This window comes from Macaca nemestrina, chromosome 12, assembly GCF_043159975.1.
Source record: "Macaca nemestrina isolate mMacNem1 chromosome 12, mMacNem.hap1, whole genome shotgun sequence".
Lineage (NCBI taxonomy): Eukaryota > Metazoa > Chordata > Mammalia > Primates > Cercopithecidae > Macaca > Macaca nemestrina.
This window is the reverse complement of record NC_092136.1, coordinates 24,209,919-24,231,582: the sequence shown is the minus strand read 5'-3', so window position 1 is coordinate 24,231,582 and position 21,664 is coordinate 24,209,919. Positions and strand designations below refer to the sequence as shown.

Genomic DNA, 21,664 nt, shown 5'->3' with positions numbered 1-21,664 from the left:
TTGAGGTACTTACGCTTCACTCTAATTAGAGTATCACATTTACTTGGAATCTTATTAAAACAAAATATAAAATTTTCCACTAATCAGAGCACATCACTTCTTAAATTTTTAGCACGTTTAATAGTCATTCTGCTGTTTCTAGAGCCTTCCATTATCTGAGCCAACACAATGTTCTCCTCTGATGTGCAACAAATGCCTTTGATTCCAGTTTTGGTGATCGTGTTGTTCACTCTCACACCAAGCCCCAGATCAGAAGTGTTTCGTCTGCCTGGAGAGAACATCCCCGTTCCCCATGTTTTCTGCTCCCAGAGCCCAGTGATTCTCCCGATACCAATTCACTCTTTGCTCCTCTGTGAAGCCTTTCTATCTTAACTCATCAATGAGGTTCCATTATTCTCCATTTTGATAGTGACTAAAACAAAACAAACAAAAACAAGCATATTGGTCATCTGCTTTATACAAGGGGTAGCCCATAGCACACATATGGACAAGATTATTTAAGATTTTATCTTCTCAGCTAGATTAAATGCTCCTGAGAAGCTAGACGCATATCTTAAATTTCTACGTTTTCACACTGAACCGCACTGAATAAAAATAGTTCAATAAATACTGGCTATTTAATCCAAAATGGGTAAGTGGTTAATTGAACACGTTCAATTGAAAATTCAATTGTATATTCGGAAACCAAGAGCAAGGAGAGGGGAGGAATATTTTAGACAAAATTATTTGCTGCCTCCTATAGTTGTTGCATTCGAAGTTTTGCAGAAACTTAAACTAAGAATCATTATAAACTGTTTATGTTTTCCCTGTTTCCTGGGGAACTATTGACTATGAACCCTTGATGGTTTGTGTGTTCCTCTCAACCCAGAAATATAATTATTCTTAAACAAAGCACCGACCAATGGACAATGGTTATGACGAAAATTCTGGTGAAATAAGCTATGTTTTCATGAAAACAGGGCTGAATTGACAGTTGTACTCGATTTTCCCTCTTTCTCTTTTTAACTAAATTTTGGAGAGCCAAGTAGGAATTTGACTGTCCTATTAATTACTATATCCCTACACTTGAAGACAATTTATGACACACACTCATCTCTGACTCAGGGAGGAAAAAATGGAAGAAGATTCGTAGCAGGGGTGAAGGTTAATCATCTTTATCTACATGTATTTTGTATCATATTTTAAAAAATAAAATAATATGTTTCTGCCATGGGTCTTTATGATACTCTAATTGATAAATGAATAATCAAAGGTTAACAAAATAGAAATCTTACCATTATGGTGATCATAGTTTGGTAGGATCCAGTCTAAACTGCCAGTATTATTAGGCTAGGCTATAACAACTGCCCCTAACATGATTCCTGGTTTTCTCTTTTGCTTTCCCATAGCCTATTATCCATAAAGAAATTAGAAATATTTTTTTAAGAATCAAAATGGTTAAAACCACTTTACCCCCTAAACCAACCAATGGTCTTGCCATTGCAGTGGTTTTTCATTCTAAAGTAGGTATCATGACCTAGGAGTTCCTATTGGATCCAGCTCCTGCCGATTTCCATCACTTCCTTCAGAGTCTCCACATTAGAAACAATAGAAGCAGAGTCACAGAGAAATTTGCACTCCAGGTAAAAAGACTAAAAAAAGCTAGCTTCCTGATGAATTCTATAATACCTAGATGTTTCAGAAAGGTATTTGTAAAATAAACCATATTAAATATATGTTTAAATAAAAACACTGAATTAAAAAATGAAGAGTGAGTTTAAGTTCACTCTGATGGCCATAGCCTATATATAGTTTTTTTTCCCCAGAATTTGTAGGGGTGACAAACAAAAGTATTCTAAGGAACACATGGATAGAAGGAGGATTCTGGGTGCTTCTATACATATTCATTACACCCTCTAATTTATTACCATGTTTACCACCAAAATTTCAGAACAAATTATATTCTCTATCAGGTCCCAAGGGAGTTTTCAACTTCCTGGCTTGGCCAGGCACCAAAACAAAGCACGTTAAAGAGAGGAATCGCAGTGTTAGTCGTTAATATTTAAAGTGATGTAGAAGTTGGTGCTCCTTGAAATGCAGACTGCTCACTCTTCCAATGAAAAATTAAATCCATTCTACTCATTCTGCACTTGCAATCAGACACCCTGTGCAGACACATTTTCCCCTGAAGAAGCAATAAATAAACAAACATTAAAAAAATTATCTAACTGCGAATTCCCACTAGGATGATTCCTCCTACCATTCACTCCTCCAGGAGAAAAATAACAAAACAGACTTCTACCCAGTCCCATTTTCTTTTTCCACTTCAGTGAGATTAGACTGGGATACATTTAAAAAATGATGATATCCTAAAATGAGTTTTCCTTGAAAAATTATCATACCAATACTATTGTAGACATGTTTTTCATAGTACTAATTATATAAGATATCCTAGAAGAAAAACATACTTCTACAGTCAAAAAGTCTGCAAAATACTGCAAATGCAGACCCCTATTAGAATTTCACAAGGCATCTTAGCTTTAAAAAGGATCCAGAAAGTTCTGCATTATTCAGCCCTAGTCAATTTTGTTTAACATAGCATTCCAAACTTGGCTGAATATGTTACTCTTATTCATCTTATACTGATTGACAACTAAAGTACAAAGTGGGACACCCAATTAAAAACAAATTAAAAAGGGGCCATGTGGGCTAAAAGTTCACAGTAAATTATTAATCAATTGCTCTGAAGTTCAAAAATCCAGAATTTATAGTAAATGCCAGGCAATAGGTCATGGTACAGGCAAATATTTAAAATGTAGATTATTCTATTCCTGCCTTGAGGATTATATAATTCATATACCACAGGAAAACTAAAAGAGGTTTGATTTTAGTTAATTTGAAATGTATACATGCCCATTACTTAAAGGGAAGATACCATATGTATCTACAAGGAAAGTTTATTTACACCTTACCTTCCACATGCTATGGTCATAAATATAGCATTGCAGAGTCCATCAGAGGAAAGAGTCTAGCTGAAAGGCTAGAGTTATAGCACAGGAGGATCTATATTCACCCATTCATAATTAATAGATTTTTATAATTGCATTTTCTCTGCTTTAATGCCCTGCCTCTAGTTTACTTACTGAACTATAGTGTTCATTTGCTAAGTTAATACAGACATTTAAGGAGAGCTTTAAAGCTTTAGTTTTCAAGAGCTAAGGCAGGGGAGTAAATGGATGTCACACTCAGTGCACACACAGTGGTCTTATGGCATCCCTGACTTTCTAGCATACAAGTACCATGATCATGTGCTTCAAAAAGAAAGAAGGCTGCGGCCGGGCGCGGTGGCTCAAGCCTGTAATCCCAACACTTTGGGAGGCCGAGACGGGTGGATCACAAGGTCAGGAGATCGAGACCATCCTGGCTAACCCGGTGAAACCCCGTCTCTACTAAAAAATACAAAAAACTAGCCGGGCAAGGTGGCGGGCACCTGTAGTCCCAGCTACTCGGGAGGCTGAGGCAGGAGAATGGCGTGAACCTGGGAGGCGGAGCTTGCAGTGAGCTGAGATCCGGCCACTGCACTCCAGCCTGGGTGACAGAGCGAGACCCAAGAAGGCTGCAAATGTTAAATTTCCAAATTTCAAGAGTGAATTGCTTTTTTTAAAATACAAAATTTCAGAGAACTTTGTAGATATCATTTCTTCATGGATGGAATCAATTTCTATTAATACATTATTACAAAGGTAGTAAGTGTAGGAAGTAAAGATTATTTGATTGTACAAATAAGATAAAAAGATTTTTAAAAATGCAGAGTTACATAAAGATGTTGATAAAAATGACCTGTAAAATGTGTTGCATAAAGTTGCCTCAGGCAGCCAGTGTGGTGAGCAGTGACAGTTTATCTCCTATCCACATTTCAGAGACAGTCTCTCAGTTTTATATTTGCAATATCGTGGAATCACATCAGATTGTATGGGTAACTTTAAAAAGGTTTTGATTATGCTAAAATATTTCTGAACCACCGGTACTAATTATTTACAGATGATGAAAATGAAGCCAAGGAAAATGAAGTGTTTTTCCCAAGGACATAAAAGTAGCTTACGGGATTGGAGGGTGATTTTGTCATGGCATCTATCATTCTGTTGATCATTGTCTGACTATATAAACCTTCATCATTTACATCAGCCGCTACAGAATCTTCCCTAATAACAGAACAAAAACTATAACTCTTATATCTCTTGAATTCCAAGCCTATGAGTTGTTTTCTACTACTTCCTACCTAAACTATTGAGAGATTTCTCAGCAGTGACAAAGGAATTCTGTAAGGCATTAGTGAAGGCACACCATTTTCTCTAACTGCTTCTAGGTAAATGTCTATTGTCCCATAACAATGCATTTATAAAATAACTCCATTCCATAAAACATAGCCAAAACTCAATTCATTGTGGTCAGAAGTCAAAAATTGAAATAAAAAGTGTTGCTGTCTTCCTGGAATTCAGAAGGGTGGGGAGCTCTGCATTTAAAAAAAATAAAATAAAATAAAAACACAAAACAAAAAATATAGTTGTGCTGTCTACCAGAGATTTAATGTAATCCTACTTTTTCAACTAATTCCATGTAGGAAAAGCAAAGACCTTTGAAAGTTAACATGACATGAATTGAATAAGAAAGAGTGTTGCTCTTGGGCGTGGTGCCAAGATAGCCAACTAGATACAGCCAGGAAGAGCTTCTCCCAGCAGGAGACCAGACTATTGAGAAGACTTACACCCTGAACATATCCTCCTAAAGAAGTCATTGAGAGTGGATGAAGGGAGGATGCAGAGCCTGAGCTAAAAGGGAAGAAAGCTGGAAACTCTGCATAAAGTTGCCAAGCACTAGGAATCCTTTCTGGCCCTGAGTGGCTCCTGAGGAAGGGGTGAATGAAATAGGCATGGAGTGGCCCACTATCACCACAGACCTCCAAAATTCTAGCTGCAGGAGACTGGAAAACCCTCACATACATTTGAGCTGGCAGCGAGAACTTCCCAGATAGTTAGCAGAGACACAACTCCAGTCTGCGTGGAGCACAGAGGCTTTGACACAGGAACAGCTGCAGTGCACAGCCATTGGTTCCCGTACCCCAAAGATCGTCATATTCTTCTAGTTGGCTTTAGACTTTCTTGGCTGCTGGACCTGGACAGAGCAGGGCTGTCTTTCCTGTAGGATGGGGCCAGTCTGATCTGAGTACTATCCTGTCTGCCAGCCTTTCCCAGCATCCCTGCCTGGTCACACATTCTTGTTGTGTGACCTTGACTGCCCAGCCAAGGTGCTTGCCAATGGCCACCATTGGCAGATCTTATCTAATAGCCAGAGAGCTTTGACAGGCATTCTCTTGCCACTGTAACCCCAACCTCAGCCTTCCCCTGCCAGCACACACTTGCCTGCAACTTTCCCCAGCCACTTTGCCAGTGCACATGCATGGGAGACTTGCTGCAACCACACTGAAGCACTTTTGCCATCATCGCCCCATTGGAGTGTTGTGCCAGTGGACTGGGAACACCTCAACCCCTGCAGTGCAGCGTATGCTTAATCTCAAGGGGCTGGAGAAAAAAAAAAATACCACACACACATGGGCCTGGTTTCAGCCCCTCAGGGTTAGAGCACACAGCCCAGGAATGCTGAGCTGAGCCTTGGCTCCCTGAAATCATCCAGAAATGGAGCTAATTGACAAAGCTCAACTTATATGACAGTCAAACCATCAAGAGTATCAAAGCATATACAAGCAAAAAGTCCCATCTAAAGGACAGCAACTTCACACATTAAAGAAATATCATCCTACACAGATGAGAAAGAACCAGTGTAAGAACTCTGGCAACTCTAAATGCCACAGTGTCTTCTACCTCCAAACAACCGCACTAGCTCCCCAGCAATGATTCTTAACCAGACTGAAATGGTTGAAATGACAGTCATATAATTCAGAATCTGGATGCCAATGAAGATCATCAAGATTCAGGGAAAAGTTGAAACGAATCCAAGGAATCTAAGGAATCCCATAAAGTCATAGAACATCTGAAGACAAAATGACCATTTTAAGAGGGAACCAAACTAATCTTCTAGAGCTGTAAAACTCACTACAGGAATTTCATAACACACTTGGAAGTATTAACAGCAGAATAGACCAAGCTAAGCAAAGAAACTCAGAGCTGGAAGACTGGTTCTTTGAATCTTTGAATCAACTCAATCACACAAAAATATAGAGGCTAGGTGTGGTGGCTCATGCCTATAATCCCAGCAGTTTGGGAAGCTGAGGACGGTGGATTGCTTGAGGTCAGGAGTTTGAGATCAGCCTGGGCAACAGGATGAGACCTCGTGTCTTTTAAAAATTTAAAAAAAAAAAAAAAAAAACAACCAAGCATCATGGTGTGAGCATTTAATCTCAGTTACTCAGGAGGCTGCGGTGGGAGGACTGCTTGAGTCTAAGAGATTGAGGCTTCAGTGAGCTATGATCATGCCACTGCACTCCAGCCTGGGTGAGTGAGACACACACACACACACGTTTTCCACATAGACCAAAAAAAAAAAAAAAAAAAAGAGTGTTTTTTAAATGGGGATAAAAGCCTCTGGGAAATAGGGAATTATGTACAGAGACCAAATCTGTCACTCATTGGCATCCCAGAAAGGGAAGCAGAGGAAGTAAACAACTTGGAAAACATATTGAAGGATATTGTATACAAAAATTTCCCCATCCTCACTAAAGAGGCTGACATGAAAATTCAGGAAACTCAAAGAACTCCTGTGTGGTACTATACAAGACAGCTATCCCCAAAACACATAGTCATCAGATTCTCTGAGATCAACACGTAAGAAAAAATACTGAAGGAATTGAGTATTGAATTCCTAGACTGAAGAAAAGGGGCAGGTCACATACAGAGGGAACCCCATCAGGCTAACAGCAGAACATTCAGCAGAAACTTTAAAAGCCAGAAGAGATTGGGGGCCTATATTCAGCATCATGCATTAATGCATTAAAAACACATTTAAAATGCAATAAAAATAAACTTTGAAAAACACAAGAATTTTATATCTAATCAAACTAAGCTTCATAAGCAAAGGTGAAATAGAATGCTTTTCAGACTTTCACTAAGAGAGTTTGTTACCATCAGACCTGCCATACAAGAGGTCCTTAAGGGAATGCTAAACATGGAAATAAAAGACCATTACTTGACACCAAAAAAATACACTGAAGTACATAGTTGACTGACACTAAAAAGCAACTGTACAATCAAGTCTACAAAATAACCAGCTAACAACACAATGATGTGATAAAATCCTTAGATACCCATAATAACCTTAAATGTAAGTGGCACTTAAAAGGCATAGAGTGGCAAGTTGGATAAAGAAGCAAGACATAACTACATGCTATCTTCAGGAGACCCATCTCACATTCACTGACACCCAGAAGCTCAAAATAAAGGAGAAAGATCTATCAAACAAATGGAAAACAAAAAAGAGCAGGCATTGCTATTCTTATTTTAGACAAAAGAGACCAAAAATGATCTATTTTAAACCAACAGTTATCAAAAAGGACAAGGAAGAACACTGCATTATGATAAAGGGTTCAGTTCAACAAGAAGACCTAACTACCCTAAATATCTATATACCCAACACCAGAGTACCCAAATTCATAATATATGTTGTTAGAAACCTATGAGGAAACACAGATAACCACAGAATAACAGTGGGAGACTTCAACGCCCCACTGAGAGTGTTTGACAGATCATCAAGGGAAAGACTAACAAAGACATTTGGGACTTAAATCTGACCCTTGACCAAATGGACCTACCAGACATCTACATATACAGAAGAGTCAACTGAACAACAGAATAGACAGTCTTCTAATCTGCACAAGGCATATACTCTAAGATCAAACATACTCAGCCATAAAGTAATTCTCAAAAAGTTAAAAAAAAAAAACTAAAATTATACCAATCATATCCTGGGAAGACAGCACAATAAGAATAGAAATCAATATCAAGAGGATCTTTCAAAATCATAGAATTACATGGAAATTACACAATCTACTCCTAAATGACTTTTGAGTAAATAATGAAACTAAGTCAGAGATAATAAAAATTATTAAGCTAATGAAAACAAAAATACAACACACCAGAATCTCTGGCACATAGATAAACCAGTGTTAGGAGGAACATTTATAGCGCTAAACTCCTTCATCAAAAACTTAGAAAGATCTCAAATTAACAACCTAACATTACACCTCAAAGAACTAGAAAAACAAGATCACATCAACCCCAACACTAGCAGACTTTTTCAGAAGAAATACTCAAAATCAGAGTTGAATTGAAGAAAATCAAGACATGAAAATCCATACTAAAGATCAATAAAACCAAAAGTTGGTATTTCGAAAGAATAAATAAGATGGATAGACTGTTACATAGACTAATAAGAAAAGAGAGGTGATCCAAATAAACATAATCAGAAATGATAAAATTTACATTACCACTGACCCCAGAGAAAAACAAAAAATCCTCAGAGACTATTATGAACACCACTGTGCCCACAAACTAGAAAGCCTGAAAGAAATGAATACATTCCTGGAAACATACAAACTCCCAAAATTGAACCAGGAAGAAATTAACATCTGAACAGACCAATAATGAGTTCTGTAAATGAATCAGTAAATTAAAAAAAAAATCTACCAATAAGAAAAATTCCTGGATCAGATGGATTCACAGCAAAATTCTACCAGATGTGTAAAGAGGAGTTGGTACCAATGCTACTGAAAATATTCCCAAATATCAAGGAAGGGGGACTACTGCTTAACTCATTCTGTGAAGCTAGCATTGTTCTGATGCCAAAACCTGGAAGTGATAGAATTAAAACAAAAACTTTAAGCCAATATGTGTGATGAACATAGATGCAAAACCCTCCACAAAATACTAGCAAATGGAATCCAGCAGCACATCAAAAAGCTAATCTACCACAATCAAGTTGGCTTTATTCCTGAGATGCAAAGTTGGTCCAACATATGCAAATCCATAAATGTGATTCATCACATAAACAGAACTAAAAACAAAAATCACATGATCATCTCAACAGACACATAAGTCTTTCAATAAAATTCAATATCCTTTCAAGTTAAAAAACAAAAACAACGCAACAATCTAGGAGTCGAAGGAATGTACCACAAAATAATAAGAGCCATCCATCTCAAACCCACAGCCAACATCATACTGAACAGGAAAAAGCTGGAAGCATTCCCCTTGAGAAATGAAAAAAGACAAGGATGCCCACTGTCAGTACTCCTATTCAACATTTTACTAGAAGTCCTAACCAGAGCAATCAGGCAAGAGAAAGAAGTAAAAGGCATCAGGATAGGAGGAGAATAAGTTAAACTCTCTCTCTTTGCAGACGATATAATTCTATACCTAGAAAACCCCATAGTCTCTGGCCAAAGGCTCCTACAACTGATAAACAACTTTAGTAAAGTGTTGGAATACAAAATTAAGGTATAAAATTGAGTAGCATTCCTTTACACCAATAACGTCCAAGCTAAGAGTCAAATCAAGAACACAATCACATTTACAAAAGCCACAGAAAGAACCAAATACTTAGAAACATGGGTAACTAGGGAAGTGAAAGATCTCCACAAGGAGAATTACAAAATACTGCTGAAAGAAATCAGAGATGACAAAAACAAATGGAAAAACATTCCATGCTTGTGGATAGGAAAAATTGATATTGTTAAAATGGCCACCTGCCCAAAGCAATCGCAGATTCAATGCTATTCCTATAAAATTACCAATTTCATTTTTCATGGAATTAGCAAAAAAGCATTCTAAAATTTACATTAAACCAGAGGAAAAAAAGACTAAATAGCCAATGTAATCCTAAGCAAAAAGAACAAAGCTGGGGGAATCACACTACCCAACTTGAAACGATACTACACCATGAAGTTATAATAAAAATAGACACATAGACCAGTGTAACAGGTTAGACAACCCAGAAATAAAACTGCATTTCCACAACCATCTAATCTTCAACAAAGTCAATGACAAGCAATGGGGAAAGGATTCCCTATTCAATAAATAATGGAATAACTGGCTAGCCATATGCAGAATTTGAAACTGGACCCCTTCTTTTCACCATATATAAAAATCAACTCGAGATTGATTAAAGACGTCAACATAAAATGTAAAAATATAAAACCGCAAAAGAAAACCTAGGAAATACCACTCTGGACATAGGTCTTGGGAAAGATTTCACAATAAAGACTCCAAAAGCAATTGCAACCAAAACAAAAGTTGACAAATGGGACCTAATTAAAGATCTTCAGCACAGCAAAAGAAACTATCAGCAGAGCAAACTGACAACCTACAGAATAGGAGAAAATATGTACAAACTCTGCATGTGACAAGGATCTGCCCAGAATTTACAAGGAACTCAAACAAACAGCTCCATTTTAAAATGGGCACAGTACAGGGTCAGACGTTTCTCAAAAGAAGGCATACAAGTGACCAAGAACATGAAAAAATGCTCAGCATCCCTAATTATGAGAAGAAAATGACTATTAACTTGGGAACAAAAAGAAGGGGAAAGAAAACAAATACATCTCATCTTTCACAGAACAGTTACGAGCAGAAATATGAGTCTAAATTTTATCTGCCAAAATTACTCCGTGAAACAAATCTAAAAAATGTGAGGATATGGATAGGTGTGTTGCTATGCAAAATGCAAAGGTAGTAATTTCCCACCTATACAATTTAAACATATTTACACTAAAAGTGATAATATATGTTAAAAGTGAATAAAGACACTATTCATATTGTTAGTTCTTCTCAATTTGTGTATATATCAAGAGGGCATTCTCAGGGATAGTTAGATATTGTATGGATCATTTATATTAATGACATATTTTTGTCCTTCTAAAGCAATGTTGTTGTTCACTCTTTTGTTCTGGTGGATGGTGGTAATTTAAATAAATAATTTAAATATCACATATGGTACTTCTAAATGTATTCTGTTCAACTGAGCTATGTACAGTATCCATTTTTTAGGATAAAGTGGTTAAACATTGATAATTTCATGCAATTCAACCTGTAGTTAATTCATATTTTTATAAAAATCATAGCATACATTCCTAAAGCTATTAAACTAGCAAACTTCTACTACAGAGAATGTGAAAATATATTCTAATTAATATGTCAAAACAAATTTGAGGACGAACATTATCAACATTCAAGTATTTACATGCTAGAAATAATATCAAAACCAAGCTGGCTTCCATATTAAAAAATATGATGATAATAAGTTTTCATTGGTGGCTATGAGTTTATAGCATTTACTTCATTTTGCAAAACTAGAACTTTGTTTCTGAAAATATAAAAAGAAAATTAATAGCTCCCAGCAGTATGTGATATATTCAATCATCTTTGTTTTTAGCTAGTCATTTCAATTAGCTATTGCATACCTCTCCTATTCAAGTAATTAAGCTAGACCCACCCATTCCCAAAACATTTATCAAAAAACACATACGAGCAAGTTAAACATTATGAATGATGTTATAGGTACCACATGTGATCTCAAATCGTTTGCCCTCTTGATTTTATATCTACTGGTAGATCATACTATGTCTTTGTAAAAATTACAAAAAAAGTCTTTTGGGGCAGTTGAATTGCAAAAAGACATACACGCCTTCCTCCAGAATTCAGGCTGACTATAGACCAGGACTAATGACTCATGGGCAAGGGGCCCTAATCACCATCTTACCACAGTGCCATTGTGTAGGGCACAAGCTGCACAATTATGTCTCTGTTAGGTGGTTCAGACTACCTGCTCTTAAACCTTAGGCTCACATACAATACTCATCTACATTTTGGATCATGGACTTTAGTGCTGTTTTTGGCATGATTTTAAGCCTCCATCCTTCAACCTTGACAGGATGTTGGACATTGTGAAGTCAGATAGTTCACACTTCTGGACTAGGCGATGTGATATCATTGGTCTAAGCTCCCCTGGTTTTGTCTGAATGTTGCATATTATAATAGTCTATCTGCTATCGATGAGCTTTCAACAATTTAGCCAAGCTTATACCCAAAGTATGCCATTTTTTTTTACAGGTTCTTTTGGAAGAGTTATGCTATTAGAATGATATACTTAATGATTTGATAATACAAAAGAGAAAGTGTCTGGCCAGCATTTCCCTCAAGTATGTTCTGCTGAAAAGGAGTTCCACAAGAGTTATTCCATAGATTACACAAACGCAAGTTAGCATGTTAATAATCTGTGAGAGATCCTGAATTAAAGTGATTTGTTCACCTTGTTTAACCTAGAAATTAAAAAAAAATGGCAACAGCATCTATTTGCACCCTACACACACTTTGGGACTGGAACTGTGGTTTAGGCCAATGTAGACAGAGAGAGAGAGAGAGAGAGAGAGAGAGAGGAGAGAGAGAGAGAAACTATGCAGTAGCATTAAGTTAGTCATCATCCCAAGAGTAACAAACTGGCACAAGTTATGGAAATCTGACCTCAATGCTCTTAATCTAAATTAGGAATGAAAATAATATTTGTCTAATGGTTAATATGCAGATTTTTTTAAATTTACTGTTACATTTTAGGTAGTAGTGGTAATGATGGAAATCTAATTTCATGACGTAACATGAAACAGAGCACTGTGAACAGCCTATTCTATCAAAAATTAGAAGTAGTATAAGATATTTTATTTGAAAATTCTATTTAAGTAAAGCAATCAACATTTTCATTTTCTTGTCTCAATGTTTCACCTCTGATGTAGGCTCACAGAAGGATTAAGTCTCATAAAAGACTTGATTCTGGGAGGGAAGAAGGATTGGATTTGGGTATTTTCTCTGTAGTGCCTATTTTCCTAACCTTGTTTTTCTGGTGTTCCTTTCCATATTGTTGTTGGAATGCAAAATTATTTTTAGTGGCTTGCAGATAAATTGTGAACATTTTAAATACCTAAGAGTATATCTAATGCATACTAGAAAGTCATAGCTATAATAAGAGAAAGAAAACATAATTTTATAGTTATCCAATTTGAGATAAGACTATATTTTATAAAAGAGAGAAAATGGGAAGACTCAATAGTATCAAGATGTTAGCTCTTCTCAACTTGATCTATAGATTTAATGCAATCTTAAATCACTGGCAAGTTATTTTGTGGATGTTGACAAACTGATTCTAAAGTTAATATGGACGGGCAAAAGACCCAGAATAGTCGACAAAATATTGAAGAAGAAAAAAGTTAGAGGAGCAACCCTACCCAACTTCAAGATTGACTATAAAGCTAAAGTAATCAAGGTAGTGTGATACTGGTAAAATAATAAACAAACAAATCAAGGAATAGAATAGAGAGCTCAGAAGTAGACCCACCTAAATATAGTGAACTGGTGTTTGACAAAGAAGCAAAGGCATACCAAAGGATAAAATGTAGCTTTTGCAAATGATGCTCAAGCAATACAACATTCACATGTTAAAAAAAAAATCTAAACAGAGTCCTCAGAAATAATACCACACATCTACAGCCATTTGATCTTTGACAAACCTGAGAGAAACAAGAAATGGGGAAAGGATTCCCTATTTAATAAATGGTGCTGGGAAAATTGGCTAGCCATAAGTAGAAAGCTGAAACTGGATCCTTTCCTTACTCCTTATACGAAAATTAATTCAAGATGGATTAGAGACTTAAATGTTAGACCTAATACCATAAAAATCCTAGAGGAAAACCTAGGTAGTACCATTCAGGACATAGGCATGGGCAAAGACTTCATGTCTAAAACACCAAAAGCAATGGCAGCAAAAGCCAAAATTGACAAATGGGATCTCATTAAACTAAAGAGCTTCTGCACAGCAAAAGAAACTACCATCAGAGTGAACAGGCAACCTACAGAATGGGAGAAAATTTTTGCAATCTACTCATCTGACAAAGGGCTAATATCTAGAACCTACAAAGAACTCAAACAAATTTACAAGAAAAGAACAAACAACCCCATCAAAAAGTGGGCAAAGGATATGAACAGACATTTCTCAAAAGAAGACATTCATACAGCCAACACACACATGAAAAAATGCTCATCATCACTGGCCATCAGAGAAATGCAAATCAAAACCACAATGAGATACCATCTCACACCAGTTAGAATGGCGATCATTAAAAAGTCAGGAAACAACAGGTGCTGGAGAGGATGTGGAGAAATAGGAACACTTTTACACTGTTGGTGGGATTGTAAACTAGTTCAACCATTATGGAAAACAGTATGGCGATTCCTCAAGGATCTAGAACTAGATGTACCATATGACCCAGCCATCCCATTACTGGGTATATACCCAAAGGATTATAAATTATGCTGCTATAAAGACACATGCACACGTATGTTTATTGCAGCACTATTCACAATAGCAAAGACTTGGAATCAACCCAAATGTCCATCAGTGACAGATTGGATTAAGAAAATGTGGCACATATACACCATGGAATACTATGCAGCCATAAAAAAGGATGAGTTTGAGTCCTTTGTAGGGACTTGGATGCAGCTGGAATCCATCATTCTTAGCAAACTATCACAAGAACAGAAAACCAAACACCGCATGTTCTCACTCATAGGTGAGAACTGAACAATGAGATCACTCAGACTCAGGAAGGGGAACATCACACACCGGGGCCTATCATGGGGAGGGGGGAGGGGGGAGGGATTGCATTGGGAGTTATACCTGATGCAAATGACGAGTTGATGGGTGCAGCACACCAACATGGCACAAGTATACATATGTAACAAACCTGCACGTTATGCACATGTACCCTACAACTTAAAGTATAATAATAAATAAATTATAAAAAAAAATAAAAAATAAAGTTACAGTAGATAATTAAAAAAAAAAAATCTAAACACAGAATATTAGACTCTTTGCAAAAACAAATCACAATGGATCACAAACCTCAATGTAAGTCACAAAACTTCAAAACTCCTAGAAGGTAACAGAGAAGAAAATATATATGACCTTGGGTTTGATGATGAATATTTAGATATGACACTAGAGTCATGATCCATGAAACAAACAATTGGTATGTTAGACTTCATTAAAATTAAAAACTTCTTCTCTGTGAAAGACAACATCAAGAGAAGGAGAAGACAAGCCAGAAACTGGGAGAAAGTATTTGCAAAAGACACATTTAACAAAGGATTATTATCCAAAATTATCAATGAACTCAACAAGAAGACAACCCAATTAAAAAATGAGCCAAAGGCCTTAACAGACAGCTCACCAAAGCAGATTTACATATGAAAAATAAGTATATGACTAGGTGACTTCATATGTCATCAGAGAAATGCAAATTAAAACAACAATGAGCTATAACTGCTCACATATTAGAACGGCCCAAATCTGGAACACTAACAACATCAAATGCTGGTGAGGATGTGGAGCAACAGGAACTCTCATTAATTGATGATGGAAGTACAGCGACTTTGGAAAACAACTTGGTGGATTCTGTCAAAACCAAACATTCTCTTACCATATGATCCAATCATCATGCTCCTAGGTATTTGTGCACAGAAGTTAAAAATACATATTCACACAAAGATCTGCATATGAATGTTATTATAAACTTGATTTATAACTGTCAAAACTTGGAAGCAACCAAAATGTTTTTCAGTAGGTGAACAGATAAACTGTGGTACATTCAGATAATGGAATTCAGTTCTAAAAAGAAATTAGCTATCAAAGACATAGAGGAAACTTAAATGTGTATTACTAACTGAAAAAAGACTACATACTGGATTCCAACTACATGACATTCTGAAAAAGAAAAAAAAATACTATAGGAACAATAAAAAAATAAATTGTTGCCAGGAATTAGAGAGAGGAAGGGATGTTTTGGCAGAGCACAGAGAGTCATCTGAGCAGTGAAAAATACTGTGTATGAAATTATAATGGTGGATACATGTCATTATATATTTGCCCAAACCTGTAAAATGTACAATACCAAAGTGAATTCTAATATAAACTAAGCACTTTAGGTGATGATGATGTTTCAATGTAGGATAATCAACTGTAACAAATGTACTGCTCTAGAGGGGGATGTGGATATTGAAGAGGCTACATAAATATGAAGATGGGGGTACATGGGACATCTCTGTACCTTCCTCTCAATTTTTCTGTCAGCCTAAAACTGCTGTAAAAATGAGTGGTTTTTTTTTTTTTTAAAGGAAGGATGCAGAGTTGAATTTTATAAAAGAATAAAAATAGATACTGGTGAAACATAGGCATGCAAAAATTATAATGCGAATGAAGAAACAGGAAATATTACATTATTGTACTTTAACTGTTATAACGATACATAAAGCAAGCTATTATTATATCTATTTCAGAGATTTGAAAAATAAATCACAGAGAAGGAAAACAAAGTGCCTGAGGTTTTCCAGTAACAGGCTCAGATGAAATTCAAACTCAGGCTTTGCAATTCCATAACCTGTGTGCTTAACCACTTAACATGATGCCTCATCACTTTGAGAACCTTTCATCTGTTTTCTGAAATATTTTTAAAAGAATAAAATAGGCCAGGCACAGTGACTCACGCCTGTAACCCCAGCACTTTGAGAGGCCAAAACGGGCAGATCACCCACGGTCAGGAGTTCAAGACCAGTCTGACTAACGTGGTGAAACTCCGTCTTTACTAAAAATACAAAAATTAGCTGGGCACAATGGTGCACACCTGTAATCCCAGCTACTCAGGAGGCTGAGGCAGGAGAATCATTTGAACCCGGGAGGCAGAGGTTGCAGGGAGCGGAGATTGCGCCACTGCACTCCAGCCTGGATAACAAACGGGGACTCCGTCTCAAAACAAACAAACAAACAGAATAAAATCAAGTTTTATCTAGGCATCTCCTCTCCATCCTGGACACCTCAAAGCTAGTTAGCATGGTGTATACTGAGCTCTTCACTTTCCGACTTCCCATAATACTACTGAGCTTTAATCACTCTGCCTACATCTATGATTTATCTATCTTTTGCCCAAGAATTTACAAGGATCTTTGAACAAAATGGAAATGAGATACACCCAATCTCTAATTTCACGAGTTTTACAATATTGTGAAGGAAACATATCAATATTTACAAATCCTACAAACATCCAACGACATACTGAAATACAAGCTGCAATGGAATAGCATGATTTTAAGAGAATATAGATTGGGGGCCAGGATGAAGGAGGTTAAAAAGAGTTCCTTGAAGAACTTATGCTTAAGTTGAGATAGGATGAATGGAAGGAGTTAAATAAATTAGAAGTGAGCAGGGTAGAATATTCCCCTGGAGAAAAGAGCATATGCAAAGAACACCTGATTGGAAAAAACAAAAGGAATTTAAACAAAAGAAATAAGGCCCATTACTGTTGAAGTATAGAAAGGGAGTTATAAGGGTGGCTCATGAGGAGACCAGAGTAAAAATAACTCCTGTGGGGGCTTTTTTGAACACTTTTCTTTTTTGATTTATTAGTTTTCTACTCCACCTGTTCAAATTTTATTTACGCATGATGATAATGCCCTAAATATAACACTTAAAGTATTTACTCACATCCTCCACAGAGATCACCACAATGCTAGGCATCATGGCATTAATAAGTTGATATTACAATCAATCATGATACCACTACACAATATAAATAATTTGAGTCTAAATCAAAAGTGTCTGTGTTACAATTTAGAAACTTTAATTATTAGGCAGTTTTCCAGAAAATGCAGCTCTGGTTTTAAAACAGGAAGAGAGCACTGTCAGTTATCACATACACCAGGCATGAGTGGATATTCATTTCATGAATACGATGATGTCACCAGAGCATAATGTTTCTCTGGGTCACTGAATCATGTTTGGAAAAGAAACACTTTGGCTTTACCTTGTCCACTGTTGCCATTTTCACTAATAGTACAATAGAAAAAGATGTCAAATCCAGACTAGAACCCATTCCATCAACTTCATTTTCTGGTAGGAGTTACAGAAAATATATATTTTCCGTACTCTCTTTTCAGTGGCTGCATAAGCTTCTATAGTTAGTCTTGATTTCAACCACACTACCAGAAGTAATAGAAAGTATGAATGTTCACACAATTTGCCCATGCATATTACTGTCTTAAAGTTGAGCATCTAATATTACAGTTCCTTCTAAACATTCTATTTATTCAGATAATTTTAGTCACTCATTTTCTGTAACAGAAAATTACAATTCTACAATGATCCAATTTATATTTATGTGTGGACTATATAAAATGATTGATTTTAAGTTCTATTGGTGATTGCATAGGCAAAAATTGTACATAAATATCAATGCATAGCTACAATATATGGTTAATAGGATTTAAATTATATCTCTGAATTCTACTTTGAATTCTTGAGTCTAGCTAAAGTTACTGACTAAACACATTTTTTAGTGTCTTTAGGAAAAATGGTATAGCTCTAGTGACTTTATGTAGAAAAATGGTATAGCTCTAGTAACTTAAATGTAGTTCCAAGGGCATAATTTTATTTTAATGCCAACTGAGTATTATATGATCCCTTTGTTCTGGTCTATATCCAATCTGAATTTCTGGAGAGGAGATAATATAATTGTAATCTGAAAATAATCATATGTAAAATGGCTTTCATTGAAAATTCATGCAGACAAATAAATAACATTAATAATTGCTACTATTCATGGTATCATAAGATATACACATATACATATATAAACTTGTCTTTTATTTCTAACATCATTAGTTTTCATAGAAAGTTTGGAGATGCAGTTTAATCTAAAATAAAGCTTAATTTTTATTTAAAATGCTCAAGATATGGACAAAAATATTCCTCACTCATATCAGAGAACAGATCTCAATGGGGGAAGGTCCAGGAGGCAGGCCATTACTTGCAAACTAAAGATCTCACAACTCTTTCATTACTGGTCTTCCCTACATCTTAAATTTGCTTGCTGAAAAATCTCTTTTCTTGGGGGCAAAAGCATTTTCTCAGTCTTTGTGCTTATAAAAACAACAACTATTTTTTCAGTGGGGGGTGGGGTTTGTGGAGGTTAATAAAAGGAAAAAGTAAAGGAAATGAAGGTAAAAAGGGCAAAAGACAATACTGAGCATATAAATAGCTTCAGCCCAATTGATTTTGATGGAGAAATGGAGTACCTGAAAATGTCTCTCTTTTTGATGATACCTGACAAAGACCCCTGCCCACCTATACTCGAGGTTAATCAGTGTTGCAGAATCATTCAGAATCACTAAGGGGGTCTAGGGGGTTTCTACTTAAACTTCTTTATGAGTGATATATTAGTTTTCTGTTACCTCCATAACAAATTACCAAAAATGTTGTGTCTTAAATTCAAAGTTCTTTTACAGTCTAGAGGTCAGCAGTCTGAAAGCAGTTTCACTGTGCTAAAGTCAAGTCGTTAACAGGTCACTTTCTCATGGAAGGCTCTAAGGAAAAGTCAGTGTCCTTGTTTTATCCAGCTTCTAGAGCTGCATTCCTAAACTTTTTTTTTTTTTTTTCTGGCTCATAACCTGTTCCTTCATCTTCACAGCCAGCAGTATAACATCTTTTCTGTCTGACTCTGCTTCCTTCTGCTTCCATCTGCTTCTGTCACATGGCTTCTTTTCTGCAGTATAATCTCCTCATCTCAAAATCACATCTGCAAATTCTCTTTTACCATGTAAGATAACATTCATAGGTTCAAGGAGTTAAGAGCCATACATCTATGGGAGCCATTATTTGTGCTACCCCAGGTGAGGAAGTGGATATCTTCCTTATGTATCTCTGAGTCCTGTCCATCATGATGTAATATCTCTGCATGGTAGCCAACTTGACAGTAAAAGTAAACAAAAAGGATCTCCTTTATTTCTCTGTCTGGCTCCTGCCATTTCTCTTTTCTCTAAGATGATATTGGGCATTTCTCCCTCTCATTGCCTCAGAGGGGCTGGGTTTACCCTGCTCACCTAGCTGAGTCTTAAGTCTTCCACCTGAGTCTTGAGTCATCCACAACAGGTACAGAAAAACCTAGGTTACTCTTCAGAATATTTACCAAGTTATGAGAGCAAAACATGCATTCGGAAATTTGCAGGTATAAAAACAACCCCACTGTAAGATGTCTTAAAGGAATCTGGTGCCAAATGTTTTCTGAATCTGTACATCGCTAATCTTCAACACCACTCTAAATTACTTTTGACTCTGAATACTCCTATTGAATCAATTTACTTTCTCAGGACTAATGACTTTAGATCCCTGGCTGTTGTTTAGTAGCATAAATTAAACCAAGTAGGTGATTTACTATTATAGGAATTTCTCTATCAGCTCCCACCAAACTATGCTTCTCTTCAAAAACATTTCCAACTCACTAGACAGATCATGAAAAAGAAGAATAAAGCAAATTAGATCTTTTTTGGCATTCCTTGATTGATAATAATTGATGAGTAATTTCTCTAGGTCATGGTCTTGTTTACAACTTTCTTTCCAAGTCCCATTCACCCCCGCTAACAGTAAAACTATTTTACTTTGGCTGTGCAGGTGCTATCTATTACAGAATGGATCGCCTGCTTTCTGACTGGCAGAAGTTTCAGTTAAATTGTGGTCACTTCAACATCGGTCTCAATGAGAGAAAACAAGCACAACTATTTGTAAGGTTCCCACTCAAAACCCCATAAGGAGTTAAATAAAGCACATACAGGTACTTCCACCTTGAAAATAAAAGTTCCAACACAGTAGATGCCTTTTAAGGAAACGATCATTTTATTTCCAGGATTGAGTTTGCACTGCCATAAACTATGACCTTCTAGAATTCTGTCAGGTTGCATGAGAGGTCCATTACTTTGCAGACAAGGCCATATGTAGAGGGCTACCCCCTGCTCATTATCCAGCAAAGAGTAAGCACTCTTCAAATTTAGCTGCTATTCACTAGAATTAAATTTAGTTTAAGAATCTTAAGGCAAAATTTTTTAAAGCTGAATTATAACCACTTTTTCTTTTTTTTTTTTTTTTGAGATGGAGTCTTGCTCTGCCACCCAGGCTACAGTACAATGGGACAATCTAGGCTCACTCCAGACTGCATCTCCCAGGTTCAAGTGATTCTCCTGCCTCAACCTCCTGATTAGCTGGGATTACAGGCATGCACCACCATGCCCAGCTAATTTTTATTTTTAGTAGAGATGAGGTTTCACCATGTTGGCCAGGCTGGTCTCGAACTCCTGACCTCAGGTGATCCACCCACCTGAGCCTCCCAAAGTGCTAGGATTACAGGCATGAGTCACTGCACAGAACACACATGAGAGTATGACTGATCGTCAAATGCAATAAGAAAATTCAGGCGAAATAAAACTTTATAATATAAGCCAGTTACCAGAGGGAGAAGAGCTCAGAACAAAATTTATTGCTTGTTTTCACTTCAAATTGCTCAAAAAGATAAATTAAATTCTGATTTTAAGAAATCCTTCTGAATAATGTGTCTGAGTCAACATGAACCTTGTTTTCTTCACCTCAGTTTTTCCCATCTAGACATAAAGAGAAATTGGCTGGTGAAGTAAAATCCCCAAATGAAACAAATTCACTGAGTTTCAACCCTTTGACATGGCTGATATCTAACTTACTTGGTCCTTCAGAAATTTTCAAAGTTATTTTGTCCTTAAAGCTGAAACACCATGGAGTG

The 21,664-nt window shown here is 36.4% G+C and overlaps 1 protein-coding gene across 5 annotated transcripts in view; it reads right to left on the bottom strand.

Annotated features, from left to right (window-relative positions):
- LOC105471588 (leucine rich repeat containing 4C) overlaps window positions 1-21,664 on the bottom strand; it is a 1,332,829-nt gene that overhangs the window by 1,206,482 nt on the left and 104,683 nt on the right. The gene's annotated exons all lie outside the window — the stretch shown is intronic.